At 40.9% G+C, this 21,279-nt stretch overlaps 1 protein-coding gene across 3 annotated transcripts in view; it reads right to left on the reverse strand.

Annotated features, from left to right (window-relative positions):
• The window catches only part of FRMD4A (FERM domain containing 4A), a 368,918-nt gene that overhangs the window by 259,595 nt on the left and 88,044 nt on the right, over window positions 1-21,279 (reverse strand). The gene's annotated exons all lie outside the window — the stretch shown is intronic.

A 21,279-nucleotide genomic window follows, 5' to 3' on the forward strand; every position in this document is an offset into this window, starting at 1 on the left:
CCAGAGAGCAAACAGGATTTTGAGACCTGATAATGTGGGATTCTCATACAGAGCTAGGGAGCTTTGTGTTGAAAGGAGTTGAAGTCTCCAGTAGAGGAGAGGTGCTGTCCTCTACTTGCAAATGGGGGATGGAGAAAAGGGTGGAGAAAGGCAGTAGGACCCCAGGAAGAAGAAAGGGGTGCCACCAGCAAATGGAAATTCCCATACTGCATGTCTACAGAGTGCCTCAAGGGGCGCTGCTCATCTGCTAGGGTAGCATGAGGACACTGGGTGAAGGTACCCAATTCTAGGAGGTGTGTCGTAGGCACAGCAAAGGATTTTAGGCAGGAATCTTTGGCTTTAAAAATGGACCTCAATGGGACTTCCCTGGTGGTAAAGTGGTTAAGAATCTGCCTTCCAGTGCAGGGGACGCAGGTTTGATCCCTGGTTGGGGAACTAAGATTCCACATACCACTGGGAAACTAAGCTGGCATGCTGCAACTACTGGAGCCCATGTGCCACAACTAGAGAGCCCACACACCACAAGGAAGATCACGCATGCCGCAACTAAAACCCGACGCAACCAAATAAATAAAAGTGATATAAAGTGGAGGCTTCCCTGGTAGCTCAGCTGGTAAAGAATTCGCCTGCAATGCAGGAGACCCCGGTTAAATTCCTGGGTCAGGATGATCCGCTGGAGAAGGGATAGGTTACCCACTCCAATATTCTTGGACTTCCTGGCGGCTCAGATGGTAAAGAATCCGCCTACAATGTGGGAGACCTGGGTTCGATCCCTGTGTTGGGAAGATCCCCTGGAGGAGGGCATGGCAACCCACTCCAGTATTCTTGCCTGGAGAAGCCCATGGACAGAGAAGCCTCGTGGGCTACAGTCCATGGGGTCGCAGAGAGTTGGAAACAACTGAGTGACTGAACAACAGCAATATAAAATGGACCTCATGTTCTCAGGTCCTTGAGCATTTCAGTGGCATCCGTGCTGGACCAATGACAAGAGACCTTTTTTATGTCATGAGGTCGAATGTGAGTTGGGGGAGAGGAGAAAATGAATAAATTCCTGCCACCTTGGTGAGGAAGGACATAGATTTAATTGGGCTTAGAGGAGTAAACTAATATGACTTTTTTTTTTAATGCCCAAATTTGCAGAACAAAAATTATACACTCTTCACTAATAGAAAGTACATGGTTCTTAACTCTGGGATCTGAAGTCACAGCTTTCCTAACAAGCTCGGGGCAATACATGGAACAGTTAGGAGAAGATGCCTCAGCTTGGATCTTAGCCAGAGTAGCACAGATGGTGGAGAAAGATGGTCCCCACTCTTTCTTTTGTGTATCTGCCCAGCTGAGGACAGACACCAGTGTGGGGTGGATCTGAGTCAGGGCTGCATAATCCTTCTGTAGGAACCTGTAGCATGGAGGAGCCCTAGACTCCTGCTCTGAAGGTGCAGTGTGACATTGAACAAGTCTCTTAATTTTTTGGCATCCGTTTCTTCACCTTTAAAACTGGCCTGATGGGGACTTCCCTGGTGGTCCAGTGGCTAAGACGCCTCACTCTCAGTGCAGGAAGCCTGGTTTCCATCACTGGTCAGGGAACTAGACTCCACATGCCACAACAAACATCGAAGATCCTGTGTGCTGCAACTAAGACCCAGCACAGCCAAATAAATATGTTTGAAAAACCATTTCTCTCTCTAGCCTTATTAAGACCATGGATTCAATACATATTAAATATTTTCAAAACCATATAACTGACCACAGTTGATAGCTAATATTATTTTGAGTATATACATTCTGTGCCAGGCACCATGCTAAGAACTTTCCAAAACATTCATGAATTTGATCATCACAAGAGTCCTATGAGGTGGAAATTATTTTTCTCTCTTCTACAGATGAAGAACCTGGGGTTTTAAAAGGTGAAATAACAAGCCAAAGGGACTGTGTTCCTCACAGTTGAACCCGGAGTCATCCTTTTGTGACTCTGAGCTCTTTTTCTTCCAAACTTGACCATTACATACTAATACACATGACATATACAGGCAATCTCAGTGAGCAGGGCCATGCGCTTACTTTGATATACACTTTTAATTGTGGATTGAAGGACTTCCCTAGTGGTTCATTGGTTAAGAATCTGCCTGCCAACCTAGGGGACATGGATTCAATCACTGGTTGCCACAGAGCAGCTAACTGGTTGGATCACTTAGTTACTGCAGAGCAACTAAGCATGTGCACCACAACTACTCAAGCCCGCACCCTCTAGAGCCCGTGCCCTGCAACAAGAGAAGCCACTGAAATGAGAAGCCTGTACACCGCAACTAGAGAGTAGCTCCCACTCATCAAAACTAGAAAAAGGCAACACATGGCAACGAAAAGCCCATTCACCGCAATGAAGACCTAGCACAGAAAAAAAATTAATAAATTTAATTTTTAAAAGGTATTCATTGAGTCACACTTGGAAGGCATCTAGGAAGAGGGTAGTATGTTGTATTGTTATATTAGTTCCTAACCTGTACCAAATAGACACTGTTTTACATTCCAGGTTCTCTAGGTTTCTGGAGAACAAAAGTGGCATGTTTTCTTTCTACACTTTCACCAGATTTTGAAGATAAAGCAAGACCCCTTTGGGGGCAGGTTAAAGTCCTTGACTGGCTTTAAGTAAACCCGATTATGTTTTTATACCCAATCCTTTTTTCTTCTTACTCCCTGGTCAATTAAAGGCCAATTCTGAGCCATTTCAATCAAAAAGAATTATATCTCCTCTCCTGGACTGATAGCTAGCACTTAAGTCCACAGTCCCTGGGGTATATGAAGAAATCATCTAATAGCTGTGTTTTATGTCATTATTTTTTTTTTAAATAGCAATGCTATTTTAAAATAGCTATGTTTTATAATCTTGTTATGTTCTCATTACATGAAATTGTTGCTTATTATTTTTTCCTGGTTGGGAATCCTGATTTAGATTGCCTCAACTCAGGGCAGTGAAAACCCAGGGCAAGTCTTCGTGAAACACAGACAAGAATCAATCAAAACATCACAAGCTAATTAATGTCATTTGGAGCCCTGGGAGCAGCTGTATCACAGTGAGTACCATATTATAAAATTGGTGTACATCAGAAGTACACTCAAGGACATAGGTTAACTCTCTCACCAAACCCTTTCTGTTTATTTGCTCTGAAATATGTATTAACAATAGTTAAGTCTTGGCACTTAATGCCAGATATTGCTTATGCACTTTACATACAATAATTCATTTAATCTTTTCAACAACCCTGGGGGGGGCAGTACTATTATGAACCCCATTTGGAGGGAAGGGAATAAGGCAGAGAGATGGTTTATAACCCACCTCAGATCCAACAGAGGACAAGTAAGCAACAACCAAATATCAAACTTAAGCGGTCTGAGTTCAGAGTTGAGATTATTGACCCTCACTCAACTCACCGTCCAATGGTCAAGTATTAAATTAGGAGGCATTACTTCCCTTATTCCTAATACAGTGTCTATCAACGGGAACTTAGTATTTGTTACTTATTTGTGGGCCCATCACCGCATTATGAAAGGGCATTAAGAGAAATATTTGTGAAATTGAATGGAAAAAATTCTCAGCAAGTATTTCTCTCTCAGTTGAAACTTCTAATAGAGAAGGCTTTTGTGCAGGTGACATCAATCATCAATCTCTCAAGCAAGCAAGCAAGAAGACTGTATTGGAACCATGAGCCATTGTGGGGGGAATGGGCCCAGGATTTAAGAGAACAGAGGCCCAGGGGAGAAAGCAATTCCATTTCCTGGAGTTAAGATAGGGCTGAAAACTGTGATTAAGTGATGACTTGTGATGTGATGACTTTTCTTCTGCCATCAAGTATAGATCAGACCTACCCTAAGTTATAATGGCAAGAATTCACTATAATTCACATCATGAATAAAGTGGGCTCAGTGCAGCAGATTTCTAGGGTTCTGATTCAAACAGAAAGTTGGTTAGGCTGTTTGCTGAGATGGGAATTGGATATGCAAGATTAGAACTAAAAAAGATATATGGGTGGAAAAGGAAAAAGTTTGGCAATGCCTATACACAGAGGAAGGAAATCCTAAAGGAAACCAATCCTGAATATTCATTGGAAGGACTGATGCTGAAGCTGAAGCTCCAATACTTTGGCCACCTGATGCAAAGAACTGACTCATTGGAAAAGACCCTGATGCTGGGAAAGATTGAAGGCAGGAGGCGAAGGGGATGACAGAGGACGAGATCCTTGGATGGCATCACCGACTCGATGGACATGAGTTTGAGCAAGCTCCGGGAGTTGATGATGGACAGGGAAGCCTGGCATGCTGCAGTCTGGCATGCTGGCATGCTGCAGAGCACTTAGAACTCTGCTCAACGGGGGGCTGCAAAGAGTCAGACACGACTGAGTGACTGAACTGTACACAGAGGGCATTTAAACCTATGGCACTTGATGAGATTGTCCAGAAAAGATACCACAGGGGGGAAAGAGGGCTCAGGATCTAGCTCTCAGGTAGTGGTTCTCAGACTTAAGCCAGCATTGGGATCACCTGGAAGACTTGTCAAAACCAATCCCCTGGGTCTCACCTTCTCCAGCAAACCGCCCTCCCCCCCCAACCTCACAACAGAGTTTCTACTTCATAGATCTGGGTTGGGGGTGCAAGAATCTGCATTTCTTTTTTTTTAAACTTTTTATTTTGTATTGGGGTATAGCCTGTTAACAATGTTGTGATAGTTTGAGGTGAACAGTGAAGGGACTCAGCCTTCACATATACATGTATCCTTTCTCTCCCAAACTCCCCTCATATCCAGGCTGCCATACAACATTGAGCAGAGTTCCAGGTGCTATACGGTAGGTCCTTGTTGGTTCTCCATTTTAAGTATAGCAGTGTGTACATGTCCATACCAAACTCCGTAACTATCCCTTCCCCACTTCCTTCCCCCGGCAATCATAAGTTTGAGTTATGATTTCTGATCAGTTCCCAGGATGCTGATGCTGCTGATCAGCGAGCATCACTCTTCTGCCAACTGTGGCCTTGGTTCTGCTCCAGGCACCCTGGCCTCCCCGCCGCTGTTCTGACCCCTCAAACTCCATCTGTTCCAGGGCCTTTGCGTGGCCCGCTGCCTGGAATGTAGCTTCCCAGATATCAGTGCAATCAAGTCCAAACCTTTTTCAGGTCCCTGCTCAAATGTCACCTTCTTAAAGAGAGACTTTCTGACCATCTTTTTTTTTTTTTTTTTTTTCCCTAGTAATGAGACATGGAAGCAAGTTTTCTTTCTTTTTCATAGTGGTCATTCAGTTTTTCAAATGCCAAACTCACTATGATCTATGACCATCTTTCTTAAGAAAGTAACTCCTCTCACTCACTCTCCTGCTTCTGCTTTTCACCCTCATCCGTCCCTGTTTTGTTTTGTTTTTTCTCTAGGTTGCCCTTATCACCTTCTAACAGACTATATGACTTATTTACTTGTGTGTTTTGTTCATTATCAGTCCCTCCCAGGAGAGGAGGGATTATGTCTTTTTTTCTTTTTTTTTTGGCTGACTCTCTCAAGCCTAGAACTGTCTGTGGCACATATCAAATGTTCAATAAATATTCATTAAAGGATGAATTTAATGAAGGAATAAAGATTCTTGCCTGTAGAATTGTAGTTTTAAGAATTTAATTCTGGGACTTCCCTGGCAGTCCAGTGGTTAAGACTTTGCTTTCCAATGCAGGGGGTGCAGGTTTGATCCCTGATCAGGGAACTAAGATCCTGCATGCCTCCTGGTCAAAAAACCAAAACGTGAAACAGAAGCAATATTATAACAAATTCAATGAAGACTTTAAAAATGGTCCATATCAAAAAGAACCTTTAAGAAAAGAATTTAATTCCAATGGAAATTCTTTATAACTGGTTTCTTCCATATCAAAAAGGAAATATGATCATGTTGTTCCATTCTGAGAGAAAAAAAAAATCTCTTCTCATACCTGGGGGTAAAGTCAAAGATCATTGATATATTCACCAGTAGGCACTGGCTGGGCTGGGACATGACAGGAAACACACTCTGAGGTAGTTCCCATCCTGTCGCCTACCTAGTTAACAACACTCTCTTGCTCTATGACAAGCACCTAGTTAACAACACTCTCTTGCTCTATGACAAGCACCTGGTTAACAACACTCTCTTGCTCTATACTAGCCTATGCATATCTCTATCCACTTTAACTGTAACCATTTCTGCATTTGTCTGCATGCCTCACTCAGGATTTCCTCCAAGGTAGGAATCATGGTGGTGCTTATTTTTTGTTTTTATTTTATATGAAATCCTCCAACTTTGTTCATCTGTATACAGTATATTTAATGTTGCTTTATCACTGTTTTTTGGCTAAGCATTATGATCATTATCCAGTAGATTTTTGAAGTGAATCCATTCAGCTAATAAAAAACAGAAGAAGCATCTGTGATGGTAGGAAACAGCATTTGATCAGTGTTTATATGCAATTCCCTATAATTGTTTTAATAAAAGTGGCCTAAATTATAGTCAATCTGAAGCTATAAATGAGCTCTGTCGCTCATAAATGAGCCAGGGCAAGTTGTGCACTGTGTATGCACTGTTGGCAGTGTGGAACTTCTGCACTGCGTTCTGAAGATGCCTAAAAGCATTCATGGAGGCCTACTGAAAACACTTAGTAATCCTGCAGCTGTAAATTCTATCTTGAAATGGATATTTTTCCACCCCTCCTCTCAGTCTCTACTTAGTAAACTCTAAACCATTTTGATGTTGACTTTCCAAAACACAGGGTTCTTCCTTGGTTTATATTCTTTTATATTCTTCTTTAATGGGGTCTTGGGAAGACCCTTAAGGGTGCTTTCTTGGATTCCACCCTCTTTCTCACTCTTTCAAAAGTGCAAAATAAGGAAATAAACACTGTGGTCTGAAGAGCTGCTCTCAGGCAGAGCTGAGGATGTGAAAGTCACTCAGTCGTGTCCAACTCTTTGTGAGCTCATGGACTAAACAGTCCATGGAATACTCCAGGCCAGAACAGTGGAGTGCATAGTCATTCCCTTCTCCAGGGGATCTTCCCAACCCAGGGATCAAATCCAGGTCTTCCACATTGCAGGCAGATTCTTTACCAGCTGAGCTACCAGGGAAGCCTGAGGTGAGGATCCTTGAGGGAAATTTTGGTCTTGAGTTCTCAGTAGAAGAGTGGATACAGCAGAGAGAAAGGAAAGTACCTTTAGAATCTTCAGATGATGCCTTCTGTGCTATTTGCAAAGAAAATTCCCTTGGAAATGGTTATAACCTAAACTGGGATCAGACAATAAAAATAATAATGGCTATTATTTATTGAATGACACCAGGAACATTATGTGAATCATCTTTAATTCCTGCAGCAACACTGCAAGTAGGTGTTGAGTCCAGCCCCAAGGCCACAGGTGGGAGGCCTTGCCCCAAGACCACAGAAGTGGAGCCCAGAACCAAGGCCACCTCTGAAAGTGGCTGAGCCCCTTGGTAACTGTTGCCAAAAGCCCTCTTGACCATTGCCAGCAGGCTTCCTGACCCCAAATTAGGCAAAAATGCCCACCCCAGTAGTCACTCTATGGCACCCTAACCAATCACCTACTACAAACCTTCCAGCAGGAATTTTCTTTGTCTTGAGGTTATAAAAACTGGTTATTAACCCACGAAAAATGGTTGACTCTCCTTGGTCTGTCAGGAGGTTGACCCACTGCACTCTCAGTGCCCACATTATTTCTGCTGCTTGTTCTTAATAAACTCACTCCCTTATGAAATGCTGCGTGTCTGGAAATTCTTTTCCAATCTGTGCTTGGACTGCCTCAACAGTAGGTATTATCAATTTCCATTATATAGATCCAGAAAATGAGGCGCAGAAACATTAAGTAACTTGCTGAAAGTTCATACCCAGAAAGAGGCAGATTTGAATCCAGGCATCCTTGAATGCAAGGTCAAGTGGACCTTAGGAAGCATCACTACGAACAAAGCTAGTGGAGGTGATGGAATTCCAGTTGAGCTATTTCAAATCCTAAAAGATGATGCTGTGAAAGTGCTTCACTCAATATGCTAGCAAATTTGGGAAAACTCAACAGTGGCCACGGGGCTGGAAAAGGTCAGTTTTCATTCCAATCCCAAAGAAAGGCAATGCCAGAGAATGCTCAAACTGCTGTACAATTGCACTCATCTCACACACTAGCAAAATAATGCTCAAAATTCTCCATGCCAGGCTTCAACAGTATGTGAGCCATGAACTCCAGATGCTCAAGCTGGATTTAGAAAAGGCAGAGGAAAGAGCGATCAAATTGCCAACATCTGCTGGATCATTGAAAAAGCTAGGGAGTTCCAGAAAAATATCTGCTTTATTGACCATGCCAAAGCCTTTGACTGTGTGGATCACAACTGTGGAAAATTCTGAAAGAGATGGGAATACCAGACCAACTGACCTACCTCCTGAGAAATCTGTATACAAGTGAAGAAGCAACAGTTAGAACTGGATGTGGAACAACAGACTGGTTCCAAATCAGGAAAGGAATACATCAAGGCTATATATTGTCACCCTGTTTATTTAACTTATATGCAGTGTACATCATGAGAAATGCTGGGCTGGTGGAAGCACAAGCTGGAATCAAGATTGCTGGGAGAAATATCATTAACCTCAGATATGCAGATGACACCACCTTATGGCAGAAAGTGAAGAACTAAAGAGCCTCTTGATGAAAGTGAAAGAGGAGAGTGAAAAAGTTGGCTTAAAACTCAATATTCAGAAAACTAAGATCATGGCATCTGGTTCTATCATGGCAAAAAAGGTGGGGAAACAATGGAAACAGTAAAAGAGCTTATTTTGGGGGGCTCCAAAATCACTGCAGATGGTGTCTGAAGCCATGAAGTTAAAAGACGCTTGCTCCTTCGAAGAAAAGCTATGACCAACCCAGACAGCATATTAAAAAGCAGAGACAGTACTCTGCCAACAAAGGTCTGTCTAGTCAAGGCTATGGTTTTTCCAGTAGTCATGTACAGATGTGAGAATTAGACAATAAAGAAAGCTGAGCGCTTTTGAGAATTGATGCTTTTGAACTGTGGTGTTGGAGAAGGTTCTTGAGAGTCCCTTGGACTGCAAGGAGATCCAACCAGTCAATCCTAAAGGAAGTCAGTCTTGAATATTTATTGGAAGGACTGATGCTGAAGCTGAAGCTCCAATACTTTGGCCACCTGATGTGAAGAACTGATTCATTGGAAAAGACCCTGATGCTGGGCAAGATTGAAGGCGGGAGAAGACGCGGACGACAGAGGATGAGATGGTTGGATGGCATCACCGACTCACTGGACATGAGTTTGAGTAAGCTCCAAGAGTTGGTGATGGACAGGGAAGCCTGGCGTGCTGTAGACCATGGGGTTGCAAAGAGTTGGACACGACTGAGCGACTGAACTGAACTGAACTGAACTGATGGCAAATAGCATAATTTTTTTTCAACAAAATATAGGAATGTTCTTACTGTGCCCAACAGCCACTGGAACCAGTAAATAATCATATACACAGCTGGGCACCACCTGTGACAGACAGCTGTATCACACCGTTTGGCCCTGTGCCTGCACCAGTAGCCACTGCATCACTTATCAAGAATGCTCTACTTTTAAGCCTCTGGGAGTTTCATGGCAAAAATCTAGTAGTTTTAAAATTTGTCTTTTTAAGAAAATTTTAAGAAAAGCAAAAGTGTCTCTGAAATTTGACTTTTAAAAAGAATAGCTTCCTGAGCTTATCTTTTCCCTCAGCCAGAGTAAACTGCTGGCTGAAATTTTCAAACTCAGAGATGAATTGTTAGTTTCTTTCATGGAATGCAAATAAAAACACACAAACAACTGCCCCCCACCCCCGCCCCACCCTAACCCAAGACTACAGCCTTTAAAGGGAACCCTAGTACACTGTTGGTGGGAATGTAAATTGGTGCAGCCATCCTGTCCCTCCACTCATGAAGCTGCCATTCTAGTGGAGGAGGCAGGCAATAAACAAATAAGTGAGTAAGTACATAGTTTATGAGATGGGAATGGCTGTGGCCAGAAGGGAGGTATACCATGTGGAAGTTGGATTGTAGAGAGAGGGCAGAGCCTCTGAAAGGCAACTGTAATGAGTGGGTAGAGAAATCTGGAAGGTGAGATGAGGCTTGACCATATGTAGACCCAACACCTGTCTGCCTCCCTGGGGCACATTTGCATCCTGCAAAGGAGAAGATGACCATGGGCAAGATGAAGAACTATCAAGTGACTCAGCTGTGGCCCCTGCTGTGCCCAAGAAGGGGAAGGCACCAGTGGACACCTCCTGTTCTAAAGGTGTCCTGATTTCCATTTTGCTAAGGCTAATCAACAGAGTATACTTTAGTTTCAGTGAAACATTTTACAAAGTTTCTCATATATACCTGAATTCTATAATTGTAACATGAGGTCTGAAAACATTCAAAAAGGAGTGAGTGTATCTTGGTGTCCGTACAATCAAAGCTATGGTTTTTCCAGTAGGCATATATGGATGTGAGAGTTGGATCATAAAGAAGTCTGAATGCTGAAGAATTGATGCTTTCGAATTATGGTGCTGGAGAAGACTCTTCAGAGTCCCCTGGACTGCAAGGAGATCAAACCAGTCAATCCTAAAGGAAATCAACCCTGAATATTCATTGGAAGGATGAATGCTGAAGCTCCAATACTTTGGTCACCAGATGCGAAAAGCTGACTTATTTGAAAAAACCCTGATGCTGGGAAAGATTGAAGGCAAAAGAAGGGAGAGCTGAGCATGAGATGGTTAGATGGCATCACTGACTCAATGGACATCAGTTCAATTCGGTCCAATTCAGTCGCTCAGTCATGTCTGACTCTTTGCGATCCCATGGACTGCAGCACGCCAGGCTTCCCTGTCCATTTTACCAACTCCCAGAGCTTATTCAAACTCAATGGACATGAATCTGAGCAAACTCTGAGAGACAGTGGAGGACAGAGGAGCCTGGTGTGCTGTAGTCCATAGAGCTGCAAAGAGTCAGACATGACTTAGCAACTGAACAACACATCTGGGGGAGGGATAAATTAGGAGTTTGGGATTAACATGTACACACTACTGTATTTAAAATAGATAACCAACAAGGACCTACTGTGTAACACAGGGAATGCTGTTCAATGTACTATAATAACTTGGATGGGAAAAAAAATTGAAAAAGGATATATGTATATGTGTAAATGAATCACTTCATTGTACACCTGAAACTAGCAACATTGTTAATCAACTATGCCCCAATATAAAATAAAAATTTGAAATAAAATAAAAATTAAAACAAAAAATAGGAGTATACCCTTACCATGGGCAAGTTCATAACTCATAAAATAAACATGTGCAAAGAATGTCAATTAATGAAATCACATAGTAAATATTAAGTAACTGTATTCAGTATGCCTGTGATGAGTACTGACAGTAAAGCCATTATCAACAGTATGCTAAATTAATATTATTGACTAATATCAATAATCAATGGCATTCAATATTACTCGGAAAAATAACAGTTGTAGTCTAATAAGAGTTTTATTGGTCCCTGGTTGTGTGGCACAGACCTTGTTCATGGTTATGTACAGATAACTATTTTTAGTAATCCCTTGGTTGAAATTATGAAGAATTCTTATCAGATTTTCAAAATGATCAAAACTTAAAAGAGAGCTAAAAAGCCGTATTCATAAAGATCTGAGAAGCTTTACAAGAATGATGGATTTAACACCAGGAAATAACGGGTTTAACCAAACCAACTACATATACATTGGATGAAAAAAAGCAGTTAGTATTAAAAAAAATCCTGACTTTCTTTGATGACACACTTAATTAGGAACCTGGAGTGTTACAGGGTTGGCTCAAAATCTAGTGCAATATTAGTACACAAAATAAACCACAGTGTTCACAGAGGGGTTTATAGGACCTATATATTCAGAACATATGTGAATTACTAAGTTTAATTTCATGGGCTACATTTTAAGATGAATGCTTGCAATTTTAACTATGTCAGGATGAACATAATTAGGGATGCAAAGCTTTTAGGACCAACTTCAGTGATTGAAGGGAACAGTGATATTTAGTCCTTGAAAGCATAGCTCTGGTGAGGGAAGGCAGGAGCCAGCTACCTGGAGAATTGATCTCAGGGAGATCTGGTGTGTTAAGTGCTGGTACAGGAAACTAGATCCCTGTGGGGACAGAGGGGCTTTAAGAGTGCAGACTTTACTGTGACTTTGTAACTCAGGGCTGCTAACCAATGGGGTGGCCTCCTTGTGACACAGTGGATGGGTGTCCCTGCAGGGGTTAGGCGCCACCTGTGATCCTGCAGGTGAGAAGCCCTCCCTGGGTGGGCAAATGGACTCCTGACCCTGAGTTCCCTGAGTCTCGGAGTCAGGGAGCAAGTACCACCAAAGAAGGGTTCCATTTGGGTGGCTGGCTCAGAAGCTATGGGTTCCCAACACTAGTAATTTGTATTCAGAGAACAAATGTAATATTGTCTGACTTTAAGCAGCACTGAAGGCATGGACTTTGAGAAGTAAACACTATCTGGAATGGTGCTGACTGCAGGTCAATTAGAAATGCAGACCCCTCCAAGATAGAAGTCTGCTGTTCATTTATTGAGTTCCTCATCCTCAATGGCTGCCTGACCTAGCTTGGCCTGGAATCCTCTAGAAGGTTTCATCTTATCCACGCCCTGCCCCCCGCAGACTGTTTCAGAAAGCCCTTCTCAGTTCTGTCAACTCGACCACACACTTCAAGCTGCCTGGTCCCCACTCCAGACTCTTCACTCTGGTTTTGGTTTCTGCCTTCTTGGGTTTTCTGGATGGTTCCTCACTTGAGGTTGCTTTCATCCAGTTCCTGGACCTCATTGCTCCTTTGGCTGCTCTTGGGGTTTAGTCCTGTCCACCCCCTCGGGCTTTGGGAGCTTGTAGCCCAAGTCAAGTTCTCATTGCCCTGGAGGAAAGGGCCAACAGGCATTCAATAGCCATGTAATAATTCCATTTATTGACTATTTATCTGCCAGACATGTAACAGTCTATGTTTCATTTAATTCCTGTAATGACATTTCAGTGCAGGTGTTATGCCCACTTCACAGAAGAAGAAACTGAGGTTTAGTGCCTAACTTGCATAGGTTACTCAATGAGAAACACAACTGGAATTCAAACCTCTTCATCTGCTTCCCACATCTATATTTTTCTCTAGTTTTGAGCCAGCACTTTAATAAAATGATGCCAGATTTTCAGTAAATATTTGTTGATTAATGCTTTTTTTGTTTGTTCACTTGCTTTTAGGGGATGAAGAAAAACATTCTACTCATTTTCTTTAAAAAAAAAAAAAAAGCAGGCCTTGATCTTAGGACTCTCCTGAAACAGTGGTCGAGTGGATTTAAAATGAAAGCTCTAAGTTTGACAAATTTGCTGTGAGATTTTATACTTGAATAATTCTAAATGGGAAAAGAATCATTTCTGTGGGCCTACTGAAGTTTCAGCTCTCAAAACTTAATTGAAATTATAAGTGAAATTTTAAAAAATTCAGTATAGCAGGCATGAGTAATACTATCTGATAAAGACTCTCATCACCAAGTAGTGGCTTGAATTTAATGAATAGCAAGTCAGGCGATGGCCCAGATGACAAACGTGTGTGGCACCAATTGTGGCAGCTAGGGCCTGATTCAAAATTTATAAGCATGGGATGGATTGTCGGGAAATTCTTTGACTTTACCCAATTCTTCTCTTTTTTTGTAGCTTAATACTCTGAACAAAACATTTTTTTTAATAATAAGCACACATTGTACTTTTATTCCCCCTAGGGAAGAAAAAAAATCCAAACCCGGAAACTGTAAATATCAAACTTCACGAGGCAGCAACTCTGAGCAGAACAGAAACACACCATTACAGGCTTCCTTGGTTCCCAAGGTGGCAGGAGTGACAGAGGTGTACCCCCCATCCCTCAGGCAGATGGGACCAGAGATCCAAGCCAGCACCGGGCTCCGTGCTCACTGGGTGTATGGCTCTGGCTAAGCTGTTTAACCAGCTTCGGACCCCCAGTTGTATCATCAATAAAAAGGGATATCTCCCTTTTTATATAAAGGGATATGTTAAGCAAAACGTACAAGAGAGCATAGTAAACTATAAAGCACTCTATGGAAAGTGGTTGCCACTACTTTCGTCCACAGTATTCCAGTGGGGAGAAATCAACTCATCTGCTATTAGAATTTTACAAAATAGAAATAAAGTCATGGATGTAAGAAAAAATTTACGGTTACCAGGAGGGAAAGGGGAGGATAAATCGAGAGATTGGGGTTGATATACATACACTACTACATATAAAACAGGTAACTAATAAGGACCTACTGTATAACACAGGGGACTCTACTTAATACTCTGTAATGACCTATATGGGAAAAAAAAGTCTAAAAAGAGTGGATATATGTATGTTTATAACTGATTCACTTTGCTGTATAGTTTCAAGTATACAGCTGTAAATCAACCATACTCCAATAAAACTCTAAAAAATAAAAAAAGGGGATCCTTGTTCTAAAATTGCCCACAACATGTTCTCTCCCTGATTACTGATTTTTTTTCTCCTTTGTACTCATCATTTCCTAACATACTATGTTTGATGATTTGTCCACTGTCTGTTTTTCCATACTAGATGATTTCCTGAAGGCACTGTTTTTAGCCACTTTGTTCTGTGTTGTATCTCAGAGCCTTGAATGATAGTGACACATACTAAGCTCAGTAAATTCTTGTTGAATGAATACATGTCAAATGATATTTCTAGTTTCAATGACCCCATCCTAGCCCCAACTGGGGTACCAACATTGTTTTGGAAGGAGGCTTTGAGAGTGATTTATTCATCCATTTATTCATTCACTTTACTGATGTTTATATAATGTCTACTATTGGCAAAGCTCTGGACTAGGTGATAAAGGAACCATGCTAAGTGTGAGGTATGGATCTCAATCAAGAAACAAATAAGATCATCTGTACCCTTTTTCTAGATGTATATGATGTCTATGTATATGATGTTTATTTTTCTCTTTCTGACTTACTTAACTCTATATGCCACTCTCTAGGTCCATCCATATCTTTACAAAGGACCCAGTTTTGTTTGGAAGTCCAAAAGGAAGGGGATATATGTCCATACATGGCTGATTCATTTGTTCATGATATTGTAAAGCAATTATATGCCAATAAAAATTAATTAAAAAAAGAATATTGTAAAACAAAGCAAAATAGGCTTTGTAAACACACACACACATACACAAAGGTTTTCAAATACATATTTAAATGATAGTGAAAATCACTCAGTTGTGTCTGACTCTTTGTGACCCTAATGGACTATACAGTCCCTGGAATCCTCCAGGCCAGAATACTGGAGTGGGTAGCCTTTCCCTTCTCTAGGGGATCTTCCCCACCCAGGGGTTGAACCCAGGTCTCCTGCATTGCAGGCAGATTCTTTACCAGCTGAGCCACAAGGGAAGCCCAAGAATACTGGAGTGAGTGGCCTATCCCTTTTCCAGCAGATCTTCCTGCCCCAGAAATCAAACCAGGGTCTCCTGCATTGCAGGTCGATTATTTACCAACTGGTAAATACCAGGGAAGCCCATATGTCCCCTAATTTCCAGGTTCCATTCTACTTGGTATCTTTATAGCTCATTTATAGATATCTTGCTTTGGGCTGCTTTGTCTTAGATTTAGAAGGTTTCTCTTAATTTCCAAAGTGATATTTGATTGGGTGCTGAAGAGGAAATACTGTGTTCTCTGGTTTGTTCCGCACTTGCTTAGGAAATGGTTGCAATTACACTAGATATGTGTGTGTGTAGGGTGCACAAAAATTTAGGTAGAATTTATTTTGTGATATTAGATATTGATTACACATTTGTTTCTATGTACAAATAGAAAAATATGACATTCTTTGAAAACTTCTGCCTCTCTCACTAATTTTTTTGTAAAATTTTACTGTTTGATAATTTAGTTGTTGATTTTTTTAAAAATTTATTTATTTATTTTAGAGGACAATCACTTCACAACACTGTGATGGGGCCTGCCACACATCGTCACTAATCAGCCACAGCTGCTGAAAATTAATATCTACTTTACAATGAAAAGGAAATAAAATAAAAACTTCCAAGCAAAGCAAAACTTGAACTTCAGCTTATTGCCAGCTTTCACTGAAAAGGCTTTTAAAGTTCGACTTACAGAAGCAGGAGAAAGTTTTGAGTGTTTTTCCTTTTTTCACGGCAGTAAGCTTCATTTACAAAGTCATGCTGGTTTCGCATGTACAGCAGAGTGATTCAGTTTTATATATATATATATATATGTATGCATTTATCTATTCTTTTTCAGATTCTTTTTCATTATAGGTTGTTAGAAGTTATTGCATATGGTTCCTTGTGCTACACAGTAGGGCCATGTTGATTTACCTATTTTATATATATTAGTATGTGTCTTAATCCCATACTCTGAATTTATCTCTTCCCCCCACTTTCCCCTTTGTAACCATAAGTTTGTTTTCTGTGTCTGTGAGTCTGTTTCTCATCTGTAAAGAACTTTATGGTAGAACTTTTTTTTAAGATTCCACATATAAGCAATATCACCTGATAATTTGTTTTTCTCTGTCTGACTTGCTTCAGTTAGTATGATAATCTCTAGGTCCATCCATGTTGAATAAATGGGTTTAAAAGATAACATTAATGAATAAGGTTGATGTGCAAAAAAAAAAAAGATCCCTTAGCAAAAAAGATTAAAACGGAAATCCCTGTTCTAACGTGGTGACTTTTAAATAAGCCAGTGGTCGGTGACTTTGTTTACACTGCAGTTGGGGATCATTTTACTTAGGAAGCTGCTCATTCATCATTGTACTAATGAGTTAATAAGCAACTAGATTCCTGTTTTTCCTAGTTGTGTGCTGCTGCACATTACTTCTGGGAAGCAATAGCATAAACAGTTTGAAAGGAAGGGTTCGAGAAGGAAAGAAAACTTAGAGCTAGAGACTTTCAGAAATATGCTTGCAGAATATGTATCTCAAAGAATAATGCATTATTGCTAGACTTAGAGTGTAGAAAATGTGTCACAATGATGTATATTTATATACAATAAATGCCAATGAATGAAAAAGTAGCAATTAAGTGGAAGAGTATCTCTTTTGAAATCTTAATTTTTTAAAAGTCTGGATTGAAATTCTGCCCCCAAATGTACACCTGACCATCAAAGAGGCCACTGAAAACTCTCCCTCCACAGTCCCAAACCTCTCCCATCAGTCAGGAGGGGAGGGGGGTTTTTAAATTGGTAAAGGTTACAGCAATGGGAGAAAGCCTTCAAGGGAAAAGCAATTTCAGAGTCACAGCAAATCTATCTGAAAGCAGTTAGATGAAGAAAAATAAAGTCAGGCATTTGGGCATTCCTCTAACATCTAGGCACTATTTTGGTGGAAGCAAAACTATGTAGTTACTGATGTAATTTCCATCCAAACATTTGGGTCTTGTCAGGACAACACTGCAGTGCTGTCCTTAAGGTCATGACAAGATTCTTTAACTGAACTCCTGCATCACCTCCCTCAAACCCCACCTGCCATCACCTAATCCTACTCAGTTATTTAGACCCAATTATTTAGTATATTGAGCTTATTTGTCCAGAATGAGATGATTACTTCAAGGTGATTACAGGTATTCTTTCTAGGCTGTAAGAACCTATAGTACAACATACCCTGTAGTTACACTCAGATTCAGACACATTATCAGAACTTGAATTTCAGTACTGTGGATGTGTATTGGATAAACCACTGTACCTAAGAGTATTTCCCCAAAACTCCTAGGAAGTCAGAAATCAAACACTGGTTCTCCCTTGGGAGTGCTTTGTTTTAGGCAAGTATTCTTCATTATTATTCCAAAATTTTTTTTTACATACATTATGTTTAAAAGGGCCTGGGAGCCAGTTTCTATATTTAATGCATTGTTTTCTTTTTCTTTGAAAAATCCTTCTGTTGCTCTTAGAATGGGAGGAGTTCTGTAGATGCTTCAATAGCAGAACAGTAACAAACAGATGTAAATTCTTACTGTGGTCAGGCATTGTGCCAAGCACTCAATTTCTCTCTTAACTCTTTATCCCCATTGTACAGATAAGGAAGAGTCACAGAGTTAGTGAGAGCCGAGATGAAATTCAAACCCAGCATGGTTCCAGTGTCCTCACATTATTTGATATTGTTTCTCTAACAAGCTTTGTCTCCTTAGGTTAAGAATTCAGAAATTTTGTATGGCAGCTGCTACGGACTGAATTTGTCCCCCACCAAATTCATATGCTGGAGTTTTAACCCTCAATATAATGGGGTCCTTGGGAGGTGATTAGGGCTGGATGAGGTCATGAGATTGAGATTAGTGTCTTTGTAAGAAGAGGAAGAAGGACTTCTCTGGTGATCCAGTGGCTAAGACTCTGTGCTCCTGATGCAGGGAGCCTGGGTTTGATCCCTGGTTAGGGAACTAGATCCCACTTGCCACAACTAAGAGTTCACCTGCTGCAGTTAAAGATCCTGTGTGCTTCAGCTAAGACTTGGCACAATCAAGTAAATAAATAAAATATTTTTTTAAAAAAAGAAGAAGAGGGAGAGACACCAGAGCTTCCTCCCTGTGACGCTGAGGACACAGTGAGAGGGTGGTCATCTACAAACTGGGTAGAGAGCCCTCACCAGACACCATATCTGCTGGCACCTTGACCTTGGACTTGCTGGTCTCCAGAACTATGAGAAATAAATTTCTGTTGTTTAATCCACCTCATCTAGGGTATTTTTTTAAATAGCAGCCTGAACTAAGACATGGCAATTCACCTGTCCATCTTCTATCTGCCTACCCCTGATATTGCTGATAGGCAGTGAAGAATAAGAAGTTAAGAAACTATGAAAGTAAGCAGATGGGCAGTGGTTTTTAAGAGCAATGTTAATACATGTGTTATAACAGCAATTAAAGATATTTATGGAGCCAGAAAATTTGTTTGCGAATATGTGGTCCAACTCTTGTTATTTCATAGAAGAAGGTAGAATCCAGAGAGGTTAAGTGACTTGCTCAAGGTCACACAGAAGTTAGAACAAGGTTATTTATTTTGTGGGATTAGAGAAGATTGATTTCTGTCTATAGGGTAAGTGGAGTCTGCTCTAAAATAAAAAGCTCTCATTCTCCTCCCATGTTGACTCACAGTAGTAGATGCAATTCTCGTTTTATTATTCTAATGACAAGATCACACTGCTTCTGATTAGAAAAAGTCAAAATATGAGACACAATTAGAATCAGATGATGCTGCTTAAAAATAATTCAGAAACCAACAAGTTCAGTGCTTTGTCATTTTTTTCTCTTTCTAGGATATAGTCAGTAGAACTGAATCATTACAATGAAGCATGTGACAGAAATGTCGACTATTTCTGCCATGTCTGTCTATTTACAACTTCTTCAGACTACAGCAATTGTCAGCAATAAATAGTGATATTCAAAGAGTGGACTGATTTGCTATGCAGTATTATAACTAACTCGGAGTAGTTCATTCTTTGGGTAAATTATACTTGTCAGAACTGAGAAAATGGGTGAAAAAAATGCACTCCATCCAAAATAATAACCAAGGGTCATTGTGTATTTTCTTGAAAGAAATAACAAAGTACACACATTTTAGACACAGAATAAATCAGAGTAGAAGACTCTGTGGAAGTGAGTCTTTCCAGGAGCAGTTTGATATATTAAAAAAAAGTCCATCTGCTTGAATTTTATAAACCTGCCAACATTCCCTTGAGGGGGATACTAGAGTGTACATGTAAAGAAACCACTTTCTTCCTCAGGTGTTTACCAAGTCCAAGGCCAAGTGAAAAGGTCAAGGACACAACACACCAGCCACCAGCCTGGTGTTCCTGAGTGTGGACTTTTCGGCTTCCAAATTACTGGCATCACAATTTCACTCAGGCTGTGCTGGCTGGGCCAGCAGTGGTTAGAACCATTCTTTGAAGTCATAAGCCCGAGCACTTTTATGTCTCAGCTCAAATTCCTCCAACACTTCCCATCTGATTCAGAGTAAAATCTAAAGTGTATACACCAGCCTAGAAAAAAAATTAACATTATCCGGAACACTTTTTCCTGACTCCCATTCATCTCCTCCCACTGTCCTTCTCTCTCCTTCCCTTTATTCCAGTCCCTGGACAAGCCATGTTCCCTCCTCCTGGCCATTGCACTTACTGTTCCCTCTGCCTGGAACTCTCTTTCCCCAGATAGAGTCTGGTGGTGCATATAGGGCTTCTCTCAATGGAAAGCCATATGGATCACACAGTCTAAACCACATCCTTTCCCCTGCTACCTCTCTTTGCCCTCCTAGGCTGCTTCACTTTGCTTTATGGCATTGCACATCACTGGATACAGTACAGGTTTGTTTATTTTCTGCTACCCTGTTCCACACACAGGGACTCCCATGAAGGTGGGGATGGGCATGTTTTGTTCTCTGCTTTATCCCCAGTGTTTGGACAAGTATCTGGCATATCACAGACGCTTGTTCAAAGAATGACTTCATAGAGAATTCAATTAAACTATTTCTTCACTGACTACTGGCTGCATGTCTGCCCGGTGACATCATTGGAGAGACACTGCAGTCCCTTAGAGAGACCACTAGGGCGGCTAAGACTGATCACGTCACTGGTCAGGATTGAGATTCAATCAGTGCACCTAGGATAGGGCTTGAACTTGACCACTGGGACAAGAGAGAAAGAGATAGAAATGTCACCGGAAGAATTTCCTCTAAGGGCAGTTTTTATAATCAGCCAAAAGCGCCTGTATGCTTACTTTTGTGAATAAAGATTCAGCCTTGCTAATGTGATCAGTTCCCACTTAGAGTTCCTGTTTATTTAGAATATTTCCCCAAGAAAGTTAATTTTGGCAAGAGGAGAATGCCAATGTTTTTTAATCTTACCCCCCTCTTCATTGTATGTGTGCGTGTACACTCAGTTGTATCAGTCATGTTCAACTCTGTGCAACCCTATGGACTGCCAGGCCAGGTTCCTCTGTCCGTGGGATTCTCCAGGCAAGAATACTGGAGTGGGTTGCCATGCCATCCTCCAGGGGATCTTCCCAACTCAGGGATAGAACTTGGGTCTCCTGCATTGCAGAAGGTCTCTTTGATGACTAAGTCCCCAAAGAAACCCATTTTTAGATTAACACTATGAAATTTTCCATTGTGGTGAAAGGTGTTCTTTTGTTTGTTTGTTTTTGTAAATATAAAAGTGTATCTGTAAGTGTATCTGATTGATTGAAAGTGT

This window comes from Cervus canadensis, chromosome 10 (genome assembly GCF_019320065.1).
Source record: "Cervus canadensis isolate Bull #8, Minnesota chromosome 10, ASM1932006v1, whole genome shotgun sequence".
NCBI lineage: Eukaryota > Metazoa > Chordata > Mammalia > Artiodactyla > Cervidae > Cervus > Cervus canadensis.